Below are 5,583 nucleotides of genomic sequence, written 5' to 3'. Positions count from 1 at the left end.
ATGGAGTGCAGGTTCTACAGTGAGGTTCTACAGGTTCTACAGTGCTGCAGTGAGGTTCTACAACTCACTCGTGGGCACAGAGGCTCAGGACTGACTGAACTGACACAACTCTATGTGTTGTGAATACAATTTGCTAGATGCATCTGCTTGCATAGAGCACCGGCTGCTTAAGAGACCGAAACATGTGCTATTGCTAAATCACTGCATTTAACACCTTCCTCAGTGAAGCTCCCCTGCAACAAGGACTGCACTTGGTCTGATAGTCTCAGTGTAATGGTAGGTAATGGGTGAGTGGGGTGGCCTGGGGCTGGCCTTAAGGAAAGACCAGTTGTTCAGTTGAATTTAAACAATATCTAAAAAAAAAAATTAAAAAATTACAGGCTCTAGATTTAGAACAAATCTCAGCATTTGTGGGATTACAATTTCAAATGTTGACCTCCCACGCTGAAAGAAATACAGGTCTGTGGGTGGGTAATGCTACGTATCTTTTGGAAAATAGGCATTTGACTGAAGGAATTATGTTCAAGACATTTAAGATTTACCTTAAGAATTAGCATTTTAAAGAGAGCAAATTAGATATGGTCTGGAAAAACAAACTTATGCTAGAGCTCCCTAGTTCCCCACCCTCCCCTTGCGATCCTACTTTAATGGCTTGTTTGTGACCCACAGGGAGCAACTAAAGTCTCCCCTTGCCCCTGGAACACTCGGGCTCTTCAGGCTGTAGGTATGAAGTCAGGAGGCAACAGAGGCAACACACTCATTCTCTCCAAAACGCTGTGTGCAAGAATGGGTAAATTGTTGTGAGTGCCCTCTGCTTTTCCCAGCCCAACTGAGCTGGAGCGTCTCTTGCAGCTCCTGCAGCAGAGGGCCCCTCTGTCTGCAGGCTCCAGTGAAGAAAGTACACAGAAAGCAGGGAGCAGCCTCCCCAAAGGGAAAATCCTCCCCTGGCCCAAGCCAGTGTAAGCGTCGCAGTATGCCAGCTTTTGTTTCCAGCTGTGCCAAAAGGTATTTGAGGCTTATGGCCAGTGTTAGAGTACTCAGCAGGTTAGTGGAGCAGTGCAAGGGGCACCCCAAATGCTGGGTTGAAACTCAGATATAAGTGCTTTCCATGTGCTATGTAGGTGACCTGGGAAAGAACCTGTGGATATAAGTGATATCTCAGGAAATGTGGGCTTACTTCAAATGCCCACAGGGTGCCTCTCTCTAAAACACCACAACTTCAGAAACCTTCATTCTTTAGCAGTTGTTGGCAATGAGAGAGTGTTGATGCTACTTCCCTAACTGTGGAATGTAGGCTTTAAGGTTTTAGGGTGTAGTAACAAGGAGATTTCGTACCCTGCATCTTTTCCTAGAGTGTTTAAAAGAAGCACCTGTTAGACCTGAGGAGGATACAGGCGTGCTCCAGAGCTCTGTCTGGCTCACTCAGAGTGGGAAGAGTTGGCTTTCTCTGGGAGCCACTACACAAACAGTGTGATCCCATGGGGACTTGTTTGAGTTTTCAGTTCTTGCCTCCAGAGGATCTTACTGCTGTTATGTCCTCCAGTCTCAAATCCCAAACAGTTTCTTAGGTATCCTTGTCTTTTTTCTTCCTCCTGCTACCTCCTGAAGGGGTTTTATGTGTTAGTTTCTTGCCCAACACATTCCATTAAATTTTAGTAATATAATGAGGTTAGGCACTGTATGGAGAAATAATTAGATTCCCTATGTGCTTTGTATTTGTATTCAGAGAAATGACAGCATTATCATTACACACAGCCCTGGTTTTTTTCTTTTTTTTTTTTTTTTTAATTTCCTTCCCAAATCAGCTGAATTCCCACTCACCCCCTCTCAATCCCCATCCTGCTACCCCTTCCAACACTGATTTCAGTAGACTCTGGAACAAACTCAAACAGAGCATGGACAAAGCCTTGGTCCTGTTGATTTTAATGGCAAAACTGCTGTTGAACTGAATTTTGAACAGTAAGAAAGTCACTTTTGAATGAAAGAGAACAAACATTTAAAATCCTCCTGGGACTAATGTAAATCTGTCAACTGTTGTCAGATTTGCAACACTGTAAAATAAAATAATATATATTTTGGTAAGACAAAGACAAAACCCCTTCAGATATGGTGTGAAAGTAGTTACATCTCTAGTACTAGAGCAATTTTCATCACATAGTGGAAATTAATGTTTAAAAAATTATTACCCCTACAAAGATGACATCATGGACTGTGTCAGCTTTTGTGATTGTGGTCATTTTAAAAGCGAACAACCTTGACAACGTCTTTGAAGGTTATTGTTTGTTAATAGTGCACATTAGAAACCAAGCAATCACAGAGAATGCAATTAAGTGCATAATCACAGATATTTTTGACATCTGTCTAGTTATAGGTTCCATGGCATTTTTTTGCATCTCCCCCCCTTGTGTCTTCGATTAATTTATCATGACCATCTGTGTTGTATTTTTTGCTGCTCAGCTTGCCTTACTACATCTGTTTTTTGGCTGAGTATTTCATGACACTTCATCATTTTCACTCACAGCGTTAAAAGTACAGATCTTACAAATGTAAAGTTAAAATTGCTCAGTTAAGATAATCAGCAGTTAAACAGACCACTACACTTGTGGCAAATGAGTCTTTAAATGGCAAACAGAAAGGCAAGACAGAAGCCACAGCAGTTAAAAAACTGCATATCGTGTTTTCTGGTGCTGCACAGAGGTAAAACCATCAGTGGTTCTGCCAGGTGCTGGCTCTGAATCCCCAGCTTACAGGATGTTTCAGAGAGAAGAGGATATGTCATGGCTGGAAGGGTATTTGGTTATTGTGCTCTGGATAGTCTCCTCGAGTATAAGTGTTTTTGAGGTTCACAGCAAGATACACTCTCTGCATCAGGGTTAAGGGTGCTCTTGACATACACAAGGAGCAGCGTAGATCCAGCCTCCCTTCACCCATTGCAGTCTGTCAGAGGGAAAAAGTAGCTCAAGGTGACTGCACCTAGTGGGCAGTGCAAGCAGCAGAGAAGAAACATTTGTAGGTTTTTATTTCCTAGTGCTACTGGGGTTACAGGTATAACACTCCTAGTAGATAACTCATTCCATCTCCCTACAGTGAAGTAAATTTTCTGTTGCTTTCCTAGAATCCTCTAAAATGTTTAGCTTGGGGGCTTATCCACAATAAATATTTGACCATGATACAAATCTTTTATCTGAAGTCACTGCTTATGCCTAATTTTCTTTCCTTATATTTCTTCCTTTACTCTAATTAATACAAATTTTAAGCAATCTTTTTTCACTCCTGGCATTGTAGCATCCCGTGATTCTCTTTTCTATGGCTTCAGGATCTCTCTCTTTTAGTAAACCATAGCAACTGTAATCTTCTCCTAAAAGAGGGAAGGAGAGGAAAAACCAGCATCAGAGCCTACTCAGATACTGTAACAGGCCTGTTGCTCAGGAGCTTGTATACGGTGACAGGAGAAAGGCTGTTCACTTTAGTCAGAGCTATCTTTGTGATAACACTGTGGTAAGTTCATCCAAGAGTCCTTGATAAAGTACAACTCACTCTGAATAGTTCCACCTAACTTTTCTTGAGAAAGCGCTGTATAGTGTGTCCATTATCCAGCTGTGCTCTGGAACACGACATCCAAGTACCTATCTTTTACTGACCCAGGACACTATTTTCTGAGTTGATTTTTTTAACCTTCTGAGTTGGTGGTTTCTGCACACCTCTTGCGGGAGGTCACACCCCATGGCAGCTGAGGCATCAAATCCAAGCATTTAAGCCTTACTGGGCACAGCCAATGACCCAGCCATTGCATATGGAGGGAGAAAGGGTACAGCCCCACAGTGAGGGGAGAGAGAAAGAGACGTGCTAGAAAAGACATGGCAACTTTGCTAGTTATCCTTAAATGAGCCTCAGACTCACAAAGGCTGGGGACTGCTGCTAGAGACTGAATGAACTTTCTCTTTTTTTGCTCATAGTGCACTTCTGTGTGGGTGGGCTGACTGGATTTGAAGTAAACAGCAGGAAGATGATCTTCCCAGTGAATGAAAAACTGCTTTGCTGAGGGAAAACAAGCACTACAAAAAAATATGGCAAACAGCTCTGGAAGTGGCACTTTTCCAAGCAAGGTTTTAAGCCTATGAAAATGCAACGTCCCCTCTGTGAGCCCCATTGTATTAATTGTCACACTTCACCAACTAAGCCAAGAAACAGCAGGCCATATATAACCCTACCGTATTATATTTGCTTTTTTGTCACTGATTCAGTGAGATTCTTTGCTTGTGGTTGGACCCATGCAGAAGATAGCAGCAGCGTGACTGCTACTGGTTGAAGAAGTCCACCCTTAGAGCCAGTGTCCATGGCTTTGACACCGAGATATGAAGGCTCTGCAGCTAACATCTGCAGTGTCAGTGGTGTGCTGGGGTGAGTCAGAGAAGCATCTGACAAACCATGAAAACAGCAGTCTCAAATGGACAGCACTACAAATTGCAGTATGGTGAAAGTTAATTGTCACGACGTGCTGGAAAATGTACCACTGAATAAATCTTTCCTCCACCTATGTTACCAGAGTGATGCTTCCAAGCAACTGATGATTTGAGTGCTGACTGATCTGATAAGTCATATCAGTACAACAGTATAAAAATCCTTGGCTTCAACTGATAAATAAGGTATAGGAGAGATGAACGATTTTTCCATTGTGAGGCTTATATATCTGCAAAGAAATGTTCCTGAAGATATTCTCCAGTCATCGTTGTCTCTGATTCAGGGCAGGAATTTCCAGGAATTCACTGCATTGGAAATATAACCTGGAAAATATATCTCTGCAAACTGGATAGTATGCTGGGCTGGTGTTGAAGCTCAGGACAGACATGTAATCCTCCACAGGTAATTAGAGCAGAAAATGCTTCTAATCTCTTTGTTAGTCCAGCTGTAATTTTTGATCTAATAATAAAATGAACTTTAAAAAACCCATCCTCATACATTTTAATTTCGACTGCACTGGACATCTTTTAACCTGTAATTTCTTAACTGGCCTGTTTCGATTTATGTGTGTACTGTACAGACATACGTAGTCTGAAGCACCACTGTCCTCTGGCTGTGTGAGTACTGCATAAATACCAAGATATCAGAATTTGGGCCATAATTCATGAAAGCTTTTCAGTGGGGACATGATTGACTTTACACATGTGCTTACATTGCACGTGTCCTTGAGTGGTGCCAGCAGTCCATGTGCTCTCCTTACCCAAGGCTATAGGTCAGCAACCCTGTGGCGCAGCCTGGCTCTCCTTGAATTTGATGGGGGTTTGACCAATGACACTGGGGATTGTTCTGTGCATTTTTGTACTGCTGTAAGAGGCGGGATGAGAAGCTGTGGGCTCACGGAGGTCACTCTGGCCACATGTGGCTGAGACCATCTAGTCCAGCCCCCCTGGAACAAGCAGGGACATCGTCGGGTAGGTCAGGTTGCTCAGAGCACTGTTGAGCCTGACTTTGAATGTTTCCAGGGATGGGGCATTCACCACCTCGCTGGGAAATCTGTGCCAGTGTTTCACCATTCCCATTGTAAAAAACTTCTTCCTCTTCACCTTCTCCGTGCCCTTCCAG

The sequence above is a fragment of the Manacus candei genome, unplaced genomic scaffold (genome assembly GCF_025592945.1).
Source record: "Manacus candei isolate 608988 ecotype Guabito, Panama unplaced genomic scaffold, ASM2559294v1 h1tg000017l, whole genome shotgun sequence".
In the NCBI taxonomy this organism is placed as follows: Eukaryota; Metazoa; Chordata; class Aves; order Passeriformes; family Pipridae; genus Manacus; species Manacus candei.
This window is presented reverse-complemented; position numbering follows the sequence as displayed.